Below are 14,266 nucleotides of genomic sequence, written 5' to 3' on the forward strand. Positions count from 1 at the left end.
TTACTTTGAACTACACGAATACTAGACCCATCATTTACGTTTATTTTCACCTTTATATTGCTGCAAGACCGAAATGCAAAACGAAATTCTTAGTCACAAATCTATTTTGTCCTGCTCTCCACTAGTTGGTGCCCATATATCTCTACCCAATGTGTATGTGTTTTTTTTTTTTAATATTAAATCATTTAATTAAATGTATTAATCTGGATAATAGTAAAAAAAACAAAAAAACTTTAGGCATTCATTTTATAAAGAATACGTTCACATTTTCATTAAATAATATCAACACTGTGTCTAATTGCCACAATTACGAGTCAATGTTTAATAACAAGGTCCCTCTATTAAATAAAATAGTAAAAGTCTTAACATGAATCAAAATTTTACAAGAAATACTGACTTGAGTGCTTAACCTTTTATATTAATTGTATACGGTGGAGATTGCCCTATGATGTCCTGGCGCCCTGTCCAGGGTTTCTTCCTGCTTTGCGCCCTTCTACACTAAGCAGGTGAAAGGAAAATGTCCAAAATGCTTTATTAATTTCAATTTTGGAAGCAAAATCTCAAGTACTATATCATTTGATTAACAGGCTCATGCAGATTGACTGACTGGTGCCAAGTCATTGGTCTACAGATTTATGTACACTCTTATAAATCATGGCTCTTTAATGCCACTTTGTGGTTCTTTACTGGGTTGTGTGGTTCAATGCTGACAAATCACCTTTCATTCTGAGAAGGGTTCTTTGTAAATAAAGGTTTTTTGTTTTTTTTTTGTATGTGTGCGTGCAGTGCTTGGAAAAACTTCCTAATATGTAGAAAAAAAAACCCTGAAATCTTCAATGTGGGAGGCTACCTAAGCACTAACAAAGGAAACCTGAACTGAGTGTACTGTATGCAGCATATTGGTATTTCACATGCAAATATGTTTCCATCTATTCCTGGTTATTTGGAATATTTTATAGATCCACACTGACAACTTTATTTTTTAGGAGTGTATAAACGAATTATGTTCCATATCATTTGTATTTGTGTGTTTTTTTTTTGTGAATTTACATCATCATTACTAATCCTCCTTAAATCAAATAATAGAAAAAAATATTTGTCTCTCATTTGTATCTGGCGTCCGTCACTGCAGAATCTTCACGAACGAACACTGACACGGGTGGCAGCACAATACATGGCACAATAATGATAATTTAGGATCATCAATTAACTTAACACGCATGTGAGGGAAGAACACGCGCAAACTTTCCACATCTGGAAACTCCAGCAGCTCGAGTATTTGTACCTCCTTGGCTGAAGCTGTGAGATTTGTTTCGGACTTCTTCGCTATGCTTTTATATTACTTCGTTACATGGCATATCTTTTGCTTTTTGTCTGTCGCCATTAAATCATACTTCTTTTTGGTATCTGCCGATTTGATTTTGAACCCTATATCATTTTAAAATCCTTGTTATCTTCAATCAGTTTGCAAACAATTTTTGCATAGACGCTAGTGCAGTCCTAAACAAACAATATTAAACTTATAATACAACTTACATACTCTTTCTCTGTAAGTAGGGAAACCACATTTCAGGCGGCATGAACTTTTACTTACCTGGCCCACGCTTTTATCCAAAGCGAATTACAACATTTGAGATAAAATTGATTATATTTATTTATTTATTTATTTTGTTTTTTCCAATTGGAGCACAAGCAGGTGAAGTAACTTGCTCAGAGTTAGTGGTGGGGTTTAAACCCACAACCGGCTTGAAGTTCAAAGCCTTAACCAATGCGCCACACCGAAAGTCTTTATTATTATTACTATTATTATTATTATTATTTTTATTATTAATATTATCAACAATAATAATAATAATAATAGGTTGTTCACTGTGTAGCGCTGCCGCTTAACAGTTCGGATCCCGAGTTTGCCCTATGAGTTTGCAAGCTCACTTCCTATGTCTGCATGTTTGGTTGTTTCTCCCACCTCCACAAAGACCAGCAGGTCAGTTGGACGGGGCGACTGTAAAATGGTCGAGTGTAAGTATGTATGTGAGTGAACTTCTAATGGACTAGAACCCTAAAACGCTCCACGGCTGTTTTCTGCCTTGCCCAAAGCATTGCAATGATGAACTTTCACCACCTGTGACCTTAAATTGGACTGCGAGTGCTTGAGAATTGTATAACAACAGAACATAGGTGTCGCTTCATCAGTTGCAAGTCGGGACCATATCTGGACCGTCCAATAACCCATTCACGGAAATGCTCACTGTTACATTCATACAAGATACGCACATTTGGCACATGAAAGTTAAAGAAATAACCTTTTTTTTTCTTTTAGATCAGTAAAAGGCTCCGTAGATGACCATGAACCGATGATACCAGATTTTTGAAATACCAGTACATTCCTGATTTTTAAAGTCTCTTGCTGCAGGCAGTGACACAGGCGTTCAGTCTTTCTTAACCTGTCATTATCCTGTCTGGTGTCCTATACACTAAAGATGTATGTTTTGTCCACTTATTTGTATTCTTTTTAAAGCCTAAAAAGTCAACTTCTATACAAAGAACCAGCATTCACAGAATAAAAGAGTTCTTTGTCAAGCAATAGTTCAAAAAACTGAACCGAGTAATGCCATTTAAGAATGTTCAAGAGTATGGTGGCTGATTTGTGATGCAACGAAATAATAATGTTAGCATCCAATATAAAATCAACAATTACTGATTTTGGTTTTCTAAGAAGAAGCTTTTAACGCGTTCACAGTAAGTGCAGTTAATACGCGATCATTAAGTTAAAAAGCGCTGTCCTGTTTTTTCTTCACTTCAGTCCTGACGTTAACAATTAAAATTGTGGCTGTCCTTGAATTCGATACCGAAACGTCCACACAAAGGAAAGTGGGATTCTCACCTACAGCTTTACCATAACGGCTTTACTCGGTGAAAATGCGGGTTTGATGGGATTCAGATGGCCATTAGCTATAAATTCTTTCATTTTACGCGTTCTCTAACGAGCTGGGAAAACTCACACCCCTGGACCACACCTGCAGATATTCAGTTACTTGACTGTCAAAAAAAGTCGTAATGATTTAGTGAAAATAAAGTAAAGCAGTTGGTCGTGCTACTTATACAATATAAAGCTTCGAATTACATAAAGAATTGCCATATATTATACTTGCTTTAATGTTCATACAGTTGGGTACCAACTTTTTGAGCCTTACTTCACAGGACCCAGAAGTTAATTGTGGGAGTGCGTGGCGAAAGTAATTTATTATGAAATGGACGCGGACCGACAGAGCAAAAGTGCATTACAAAAGTACAAGCCGGTGAGCAAGAGCAGTGTGGGCAGCTGCAGCATCGCCTGCATATTAAAGTGGTCATCAAGGCGTGAACGGTCAGAGATGTTTACTTTTCAGAGAACTGGCTGCTAATTTAACAAACTGCCACTCAACTAATCCAAATCACCCCCTCTAATGTAGGGGTTGATCTGCTAATTAAAGCACTCTAGTGAGATATGGCACTTTCTAGTCTCATGAAATTTAGCAGCAACGGTTTGCAAAATCCCCGCCAGTTTCAAGACCATGCGGGCAAAGCCGTTCACTCTGCTAAACTCTTTTTTTTTAGCCAAAGTATAACTGTATGGGTAGGGACGTCGAGCTCGGTACCAATTGTGACTCACTAAGAAAGTCTTCAACTCTGCGCTTTCAGAGTTGATAAGATGGACGTTCAAAAAGTTTCCGCACTTTTATATTTTCGTTGGAAACGGTGACGGGTGGAAGGAGTAGTAATTGGTAGTAATTAAAAAGCTGGTACGACGCAGGGAAAATTACATCGCAATAGAAAGTGACTATGTAGAAAAGTGATGTCATTTGTTTTTGAAACTCTTAATAAATAGAGTTTAAAAAAGTGCGGAATTTTTTTGAATGTCCCACGTATTTTACTGCAATAAAGCGTTATATAGCTGGATGGTCATTTCTCCAAGCCTTGATATGCATTTTGAAGTGAAAATGTCTTATGACGTAGATGTCACAGGTTCGGTTCCTCAAATTGTTAAGCAACCAGCGGTCATGTCTTATGACGTAGATGTCACAGGTTCGGTTCCTCAAATTGTTAAGCAACCAGCGGTCATTTCAAATTGGAGTTCTTTTATTGTTTAGTTTCTTGAGTAAATATTATAAGTGTGCATTTTCCATACATTCCGCATAAATGCCACATCAAAATGTGTAATGTAAAGCAATATAAAAGGGAAACAACATTTAGCTTTACTCTATCTACACGATACCCACATCATAAAAACCGACCGCGTGAGAATATCCATCCATTTTCTAACCCGCTGAATCCGAACACAGGGTCACGGGGGTCTGCTGGAGCCAATCCCAGCCAACACAGGGCACAAGGCAGGAACCAATCCTGGGCAGGGTGCCAACCCACCACAGGACACACACAAACACACCCACACACCAGGGCCAATTTAGAATCGTCAATCCACCTAACCTGCATGTCTTTGGATTGTGGGAGGAAACCGGAGCGCCCGGAGGAAACCCACGCAGACACGGGGAGAACATGCAAACTCCACGCAGGGAGGACCCGGGAAGCGAACCCGGGTCTCCTAACTGCGAGGCCGTGCCGCCACGTGAGAATATGTTTAGATATAAAGAAATAATCACAAGAAGGGATCTGTCTAAAGAAAATAGATGAGAATGGCACCATATAATTAAAATTGATATAGAGATAGCACTTTATTTGTCGTCATGGGAGAAATCTGGCCTTTTACAGAAGCTCATTAAATAAATAACCAACCAAATAAATAAATGCATGTATTTGACATTACTAATCTTTTAAAATTAAATGATATAACCTTGACAACCTAAAAAGTTTAGACTCGTGTGAAGTGTACTTTAAAGCGTCTTGTGATGTTGCTGGCTAATATTGCGATGTAAAATTCACTATAATCCTTGTAGTTCTTGTATGTTTTCCTTTAAAGAATTTCTCTTTCCCCGAACGTTCATTTTAATATGGTGGGATTAAGGTAACAGAAGCATTTCTAAAACCACTGAAAGCATGAATATTAAACATAATAAAATAGCGACAATGCATGTTGTTTTTAATACCATTCAAGCACTACAATAACTGCTGTTTGACATTAGATAAAAAAGTAAATATATATATATTAAATTGATACTTAGATATAATTTGAATATTTTGTTTCTTTTAATATCACAATAAAAATTATATTGTGTTATTATTATTACTAGTATTATTATAGTAGTAATATACCAGTAGTAGCAGAAGTAATAATACAACTTTCTAAACAACTGAAAGAAGCGGTACATAAAAGAGCAAATAGATCATTAGAAAAAGATACCAAAGGCAGTTCGAAAAATAAAAATTTAGCTTCATGTGAGTTGGAGGAATTATAAAAAAATGAAACAGAACAAAAGTTAATGGGCCAGCTTCAGTGAAGATGTACCAGCTTGGTCCATATTAATTCTGAAGTTGGTCCATTAACTTTTGTTCTTAAATGCGGAGAATGTTTTATATTTACAATCTCAAAAACAGTGTATCAAAATTATCCGGGCAGCATTGGGCAGGGTGTCATTTCGTGGTACCGATTTTTACCTGGACTGTACCAGTAACTGGAAAAGACAAGAATGATACGACTGTGAAAGATAATGGAAAGCCTATTATTTTGTAATGAACGCTCAGGGGCCTTTTATCTGTCGAATTTAAGATGATGACCAAGAAACATTCTGTGTCAAAGAACTGCAATGATAAGACATTAGGGGGCATATACTTTTTCACGGCAGTCTGTAATCAAGGTGGCCAAGTGGTCAGCCCTGCTCCTGCTTCCTCACAACATCTGAGTTCCTGGTTCAAACACTGTTATCATGTAAAACGTAATTATTCCCAGGAATGTAAAGCAGTACTAGGGTGTTGTACCATATTAGCCATTATGAATGTAGAGAAAAGTCAAGCAAAATGACACCTTTTATTGGCTAACTAAAAAGATTACAATATGCAAGCATGGCAAGCAAGCAATATGCCTGATGAAGAGGCCTGAGTTGCCTCGAAAGCTTGCATATTGTAATCTTTTTAGTTAGCCAATAAAAGGTGTCATTTTGTTTGACTTTCCAGGAACGTAAAGGTTATTGTTCCTTTGTGTACACCGTAGCCCCTGCCTGTGTGATTGTCTGTTTGTACTCTCCTGCTCTCTCAGCTTATCGCCGTCGGCTACTGGAGATAAAAGTAAACTCTTTTCACATGGATTCTATGGTTATCCTTCGAAATACCGGTATGCGTTAGTTTTATAATATTTGTATGAATAACTTTTGCAGACATAAAACGTACTTGCTCGGTTTGGTAGCTAGCAATATTTGGTTTGTTTATATGCAATTAATTGCTAGTTAGTCTGTAAGCTACAAAGCTAAATTGCGTGTCTTTGGCCGGCCTCTGTAGCTACAGCTATCTGTGTCACCCATTATAGCTTCATGCAAGTTTAGTTTTGTGCCATTCTTTACCTAACTACAATAGTTGGGTTGCCTTGCATAGACATTCGTGGAAGAATGTTTGAATGAACTTGTGGCTGCATAGTAAATAGTTCAACTGACTTTTCTGCTATTCACAGAGAAGGGATTACGACAATGTGAGGATTGCGGGGCAGAAGTGTCATGTAGGTCTCACCTATTAAAGCATTACAGGTTAGCTCAGGGCCATTATGGTCGTAGGAATCTTTATCCATACAAGCATTCTGATTGATCTTGCGTTTTCACAACATGAAGCTGAACACATTCCAATAAAGCTGATAAAAAGTCTGAAAGTTTGGGAACATTTAAATGCCATTTATGCCCACATACTAATTTAGCATCAGCACAGGACTTTTTCTGTCACAGCAACAACTATCTTAAGAGTCACAAAACAGTACAATGCATGTTTGCAGACTGTTCTTTCCAGATAAATGGTTGTGGCACTATTAAGTCCCATAAAAAACAGAAAGATCTATATGTATTTCAGAATTTTAAATAAGGGATTGTAACGGAGACTCAATATTTGTCTGAAAACATAACTGATGACAAAGTGTCAGATGAATGTGGTAACAGTAATGAAGATTCTGATAGTGATATTGAAAATTACAATGACTGCACTAGATTTGTCAAAGAGCTATAGGGCTCAAATTTGCATGTAGTTTACTAAAACTAGAAAACTATTTCCATGTTCCAACTATACCAACTGAGGAGTTAGTCATTGATGTGCAGTACTTGATGAGCACTGCATCATTGCCCATCTGAAAGAAAGTTATTTTAGATACCTTTAAAAACCACAATCTCTTTGTGGACCAGCTTGTCATTAAAGAAATGACCTGTGCAACATCCTCCCATTGCTGAAAAGTATGGCAAAAGATGACCCACTAGCCACTGCTTTCAAACGAAAACATTATTACAGGGAAATTTTTGAAGTCATAGATCCAGTTGAATATATATTTGAGTCAGAAGCCAATCAAAGTTTTCAATATGTACCTACACCGAATTCATTTCAACAGGTACTTAGTCAAAAGAATATATTGAGCAAAGTTCTTAATAATCATGCAGGGCACAGGCATTTAGGAAATGAGGAGCAGTACAGATCTTATCAATATGGTTATCACTTTAAAAGTATTTTTGTCAAGCCAGGAACGTATACTGTCTTTGTGCCTCTGTGTACTGTAGATGATTTTAAAACCTGCAGTCCATTAGGGAACATCATGCAAGAAGCACAAACTGTGTGTAGTTAATTGTAAGTTAGGAAGTTTGCCAACAGGTTGTCAGTCATTATTGTCCTCAATTTATCTTGCATTGTTATGTAACAGTGATGATGTAAAAAATAATAAAAATAATATATATAAATATAAATATACATATATATGTATATTTATATTTATATATTATTTTTTTACATCATCACTTTTTTTATATACCGTATTTCCGCATATACCACACGCACATTTTTTCCTGAAAATGAGCATTAGAACTCAGGTGCACGTCATACACGAGGAAATGTAATTCTGTAATGTTTACTTCTTCTTGGGCTCGCTCACTCGCTTGCTCTCACTCTCGCTCGACAGCGCTCTCTCTCTCTCTAAACGCTTCCTATACAATCACAACGCGCGTCGTACACAGGGCAAAACTTTTTTCATGATTTTCTTTGTAAAAATTATGGTGCGCGTCTTACACAAGGGTACGTGGTACTGGAGTAAATACGGTATATATTTACAAATATTTAAATGCTATCAGGGCGGCACGGTGGTGCAGTGGTAGCACTGCTGCCTCGCAGTTAGGTTCGCTTCCCGGGTCCTCCCTGTGTGGAGTTTGCATGTTCTCCCCGTGTCTGCGTGGGTTTCCTCCCACAATCCAAAGACATGCTAGGTGGATTGGCGATTCTAAATTGCCCCTAGTGTGTGTGTGTGTGTCCTGTGGTGGGTTGGCACCCTGCCCAGGATTGGTTCCTGCCCTGTGTTGGCTGGGATTGGCTCCAGCAAACCCCCGTGACCCTGTATTCGGATTCAGTGGGTTAGCCGATAGATGGATAAATGCTATCATCAAATGAAACCTGTCTGTAATGTTCCACTGTAAGGGTTTTTTATTATAATTTCCCAATATTTGATCTTTTTAAAACTCCAGATAAGTACAGAATTCATTCAGATCACTAATATACTATTAACCCCAAAATATATTTTACAACTGGACTAATATACAGTATGAGCAAACTGTCCAAAGCTTTCCGGAAAAAAGAAGGTACAATAGGATACAAAATGGCAGACGTAATAGCTGAAATTGACCAGATTTTTGATCAACGTGGTTTACTAAACATTTGTTTGTTTTCTACATATGGGTAAGGTGCTGCTTGGTCATATTTCATTTCCCTTTTTCAGAATAATACCTTAACAACAAAGAAAGCTTGTCAATTTAAAGCACTTGTTGTTTATCTCAACGAAGTCACTAAAAAGCTCATAAAGGCGTACTTAGTAATTTGTCCAAATCATTCTTTCTAAATTGAAAAAAGTATATACAGTCTGAAACAGAATTGTCCTTTTGGTAGACTACAAATGTAGCCATTCTGAGCGGAACAGTGCTCTTAACTTCTAATTGTTTCACCATAGTGTTGGTACAGCTATTTTGCTAACTAGGTTAGTTATCAGTGTGGTAAAATGTGATGGTGTATGTATTTGACACGAAGGCTGTGTATTTTAATTGACACTGAGGTAAAATAGTAATTGTTGTCCTTGATGGAGTCTTTTCCCATAAATTTATCTGTGTAACACATGACATAAATACACTAAGATATGTCAAACCCTTGCATCCATGTATGTTTTATATATATGATGTGAACTTTGTCAGTGCTGAAAGAGAAATGAGCCATACTGGCATTGGAAAAAATGTTATTAGACACGAAGGCACAAATGTTGTTGATCCTCCACAGGATGCTGGAATCCTAGTCAAGGTGTACAACTTGAACTACCCATCTGACTTCAAGTACACTTTTGAGTTTGTTCAGAAAATCATAATGTAACTTGATGCTCATAGACTTTCAGGCAAGGTCCAGATACTAACAATACAAATTTTTGGAAATAATTTTTTCATTTGTCTAAGTGTCTGGTAAATGGAAAAATTGTTTAATAAACAAGATGATGTTGATCCAGGAAAACGTCCTACTTAAAGAAACTGCATTCACCAGTTTGGTTTATGTGTTTAATATATATATTTTTTTTACTTTTTGGTGGATTGTTTCAAATATTTTTGTACAGCATGATAAATTATAACTTTTGAAGGCAAAAAAAGTAGTGGGAAAAAAGCCTGATAAAAAAACGCACTCAGCAAACATTGGTTTGTGAGCGATTAAACTTCTGCAAATCTGATTTATTTGAGATGCATGGTTGGAGTTTGGTTATTGTGAAGATTGTATAAACATAATTGTGCTGTTATATCTGGGAATCTAATAAAGACACACAGCTCACCTCTCATTTAGACTGCAAAATACTAATAAATCAAAGCGGTGCTACAATATTTTTGATGGTTCTGATCTCATTGTGTTGATTTTGTGTGTTTCTTTTTGAGTATTTAAGCTTATTTGTAATGTTTTCAAAAACTGATTTTGAAAGCTGAAATAAAAGAATTATCGTTGTGAACAGTTTGCGTGATTTCTTTTTTAACAGTGTATTCTATTAACACCTGGCATTCTCATAGAACAAATAACACTTAATTAATTAAAACTAACTTAAACTGATTAGGTAACTTGAATCAGTTGCCTTTGTATTGATTTTACATATTGAAATTTCATCACTTCAGCATAGCTATATGTTAAAGCACTTTGAGCTACATTATTTGTATGAAAATATGCTATATAAATAAATGTTGTTGTTGTTAAGTTAAATAAATGTATCAGACTAATTTGCATTTACTTAAGTCATTTATGTATAATCTATATGAGTTAACTGAGTGCACATTACTAAATAAAATATTTTTGAAATTTCTCAACTCTGTTAAGTGGAACAACTTGACGTAATATTTTTAAGTAATTCAAAGTTTCTTTTTTTTTTGAGCATACGGACACTGAGTTTGCATGGCATCTGCACATTCACCATGTGTCTATTTGATTTTCTTTTTAAATCCAATATATGAGCGAGCGTGAGTTTGGCCAGGCTTCCTACCTTGCACTTGATGTTGCAGAGATATTCTCAGGTTCTTGTGATATTAAATTGGATTAATCCTTTGATGACAGATGGGAATGTCAGATAGCTCCAAATATTGATTTAACCATAAAGCTTTGCTATTATACATTCTAACATTAATTAGATGATGAGTATTCATCATTTTTTGTAATGATATTTAAATATTTTTTAGCACAAAATAAACTTTACTATTTTTAAACCTGGGCGGCACAGTGGTGCAGTGGTAGTGCTGCTGCCTCACAGTAAGGTGACCTGGGTTTGCTTCCGGGGTCCTCCCTGCGTGGAGTTTGCATGTTCTCCCTGTGTCTGTGTGGGTTTCCTCCCAAAGTCATACAGGTGGTTCTAAATTGTCTTTGGTGTGTGGGTGTGTATGTGCTGGCGCCTGCCTGGGGTTTGTTCCCTGCCTTGTGCTCCGTGTTGGCTGGGTTTGGTTCCAGCAGACTCCTCTGACCCTGTGATAGGATGTAGATGGATGGATTTTCAAACCTAAGAATTTCCTAATCTATAAATGTATAGGTTCCAAATATATTGTGATTTCTTACTAATATAATATTTATTAAACGTTGTCCTTTTTTTAGTTGAAGATACATATTTTTCTTAATTAAATGAACTTATTTTACAACAGATGACTGATAGGGCGGCGGTGGTGGCTATGAGGCTAGGGCTCCGCACTGGTAATCGGAAGGTTGCCGGTTCGAATCCCGTAAATGCCAGAAGGGACTCTTTTCTGTTGGGCCCTTAACCTGCAATTGCTGAGCGCTTTGAGTAGTGAGAAAAGCGCTATATAAATGCAAAGAATTATCTGTGGTAGAATCTATAGGTTGTTATGCTTGTAGTAGGCCTAGTTCAATTCTTACCGCATATTTGGCGTTATTTTGAGTTTTTGCATGCAATCCTAACATTAATTACATTGTCGTATGGGAAACATAGAAACAGATATTTTTCTGATGTGCGGTGCATACAACGTGTTTCAAAAATGTAACAAAAACAACAGAAAAACCCATTTAGAAAATAAAAAATGAATTTACTAAAAGTCTTTAACATCCTGTCCAAGTATAAAAAGGTGTGGGGATCCCTCGGTAAGTTTTGTCAACAAAAGGTGCCGTTTTATGCAAAATATCATACAAATATTATAGTACAACATGACATATGGGAAAATGGGAATGCCATGTTTTGAAGATTAAAAAAGTATTAATTTTGAGCAAGATTAACATAACATTCGTGTGTAATGACACCCGTCCCTGAAACGGAAGAAAGAAAATAATTTGATGGCATTGTTTCACCATAAGTTAATTGTGCTAGTGTGACATCTAACAAATGAAGTCAATGTAACTAGAAAAAGGTAAGCAAGACTTAACAGCAAAAATAGCTATTTTAAGTTGAAGTAACTTGAAATTAGATACATACATTGAACATCTTTAATAGTTAAACATATGAGTGCGCGAATGAACGAATGAACGTAAATGAATAAACGTACGAAGTTAATTAAACTTCGCAAAGACTTCATGTGCGCCACGATCTGTTTTAACAAGACAGACTACTCAGGTATGAAAATTCAAGCATCTCTTGAATTTCGGGTGCAGTAAGTGGATGGATGGCTGAGTGAAAAGGTGAACATTATCTGATTAGATGTGCACCGATATTGATATTCTAAAGGTCTATTAATGCTTTTCTCGATTAAAAGTCAAGAGAGTTGCACTACCATAACCACATAATGTATTTTTAGTTCAGCATTATAAGGACACCTTACTGCAGCATGATGTGTGGTCAAGATAAAGTGCACGCTTGAATCTGAATTGAACTGTTGCTGTTTCCGTTAACTCCGATTTTAAAACATGACAAAGACATTAGGAGGTATAATAAACAAATTGAGTCATTACTGGCAACCATAAATGAAGTTTTTTTGGTTATTCGGTCGAGATTCTTGAGCTTCTTTTTGTTTAAGCATTCCTTTTTTGCATTCTTTTGTCTCTTAACTAAGTTCCAAGTCTTGGGTCCCATATGTTAGCTGTATAAAACCTGGACACCGGAGATGAGTTGCGGGAAATTAGTAATGTAAAGTAGATTTTCCTATTATTAGTTCCTAATTAGGGACCTTAAAATGACAAGATGAAAAGAAGCGCGGCGTCTTTAAAGAACATTTCTACTTGTTTACACTATTTTAAGACGCAGCATCCTCTTTTCTTGGAGGTGATTAAAGTCAGCTCTGCAAACTTTCGACTTATTTCCATCTCTGTGAATTAGTGCAAAAGCCACCTTCACAGACTTTAAATAACCGTTAAAACACGTTCAAACATTTGCGGGAACAGTAATTCCCTTTAACTTCTGAACTTTCCAATTATTTGCCTTGCCTGACACCGCACTGCAGAAAAGAAAAAGTAAATACGTTCTGTTCTGACGCGGTTAGTTAGACAAAGACGACCACAAGACACACGGGCCCACCACTTCCCTTATAGTCTAAGATCTCTTCTGTCTCGCCCGCCTGTTTATTATCTGTATCTCCACCTGGAGGTACTGCCTCAAACACCTGTGTTTGGCAGAGCAGTTGATTACACACACACACACACACACACAAAGGATGTCAACAGGCAAAGCTTTTCTTAGATAGTTCATTGACTTTATGTTCAACTGCATGCAAATTAAAAATGCAACTACTGAGTAACTAATTGCTATTGATGTGATGAGAATTATCAGCACAAAAGAAGAAGAAGAAGAAGAAGTAGTATTAGTATTGGGTAATACCTTGAAACAGTGGCTAGAATTCAATTTTAAGAAAGTGAGTTCAAATCTAAATCAGTGTCTAGAGTTTACATGTTCACTTTGCATTTGCGAAGATTTTTATTAACGGGTAAATCCTGACCTGCTGGTGTATGGAGTAAATTCAATGGTAACTCTAATCCTAGCCAGATATGAAGAAATGTGTGTGGATATGTGAATGAGTCCTTGGATGGATTGATACCGTTCCAGGTTTGGTTGCTGCCTTTTGCCTAATACTAGACCCTGACTCTCTTTGAGAATATAATTAGATCACGTGAGTTTTAATGATGGATGGATGGATTGACAACACTAGAGGAGAATAGCAATGCACAGGCAAGCTTTAAATTACTTTGACACGATCAAAATTAACAGTTAGAAATCATTGGTTGAAATGGCAATATCTAATGCCATATTTAGGAGCAAGTACTTTTGTCATACAATATCCATTATTTTGATTTCTCCCCTTGCAGATTCACAAAGTCTTGCTATTATGCATTCTATCATATTTATTTCAGCTGCTGAGTATTCATCATTTGTGTAAAAGTCATTCTTAAAGACTTAAATAGGATAGTATATCTTGTTTTAAGAAAAATGAGAAGACAATCCATCCCACTTGGGATCAAAGATAGTGCCTTTCCTATGCAGTGTATTCAGAAAGTATTCAGACCCCTTCATTTTCTGCAGACTTTATTGTGTAGATTTAATTTTAAAGACAGATTTGCCATTTTTGCCCATCAATTTTCATCAAATAACCCATAATAAGTGGAAACATGTTTTCAGAAAGGTTTGCAGATTAATTAAGAATGAATCCATCCACTTTCCAAATCCACATTA

The sequence above is a fragment of the Polypterus senegalus genome, chromosome 4 (genome assembly GCF_016835505.1).
Source record: "Polypterus senegalus isolate Bchr_013 chromosome 4, ASM1683550v1, whole genome shotgun sequence".
Taxonomy (NCBI): Eukaryota; Metazoa; Chordata; class Cladistia; order Polypteriformes; family Polypteridae; genus Polypterus; species Polypterus senegalus.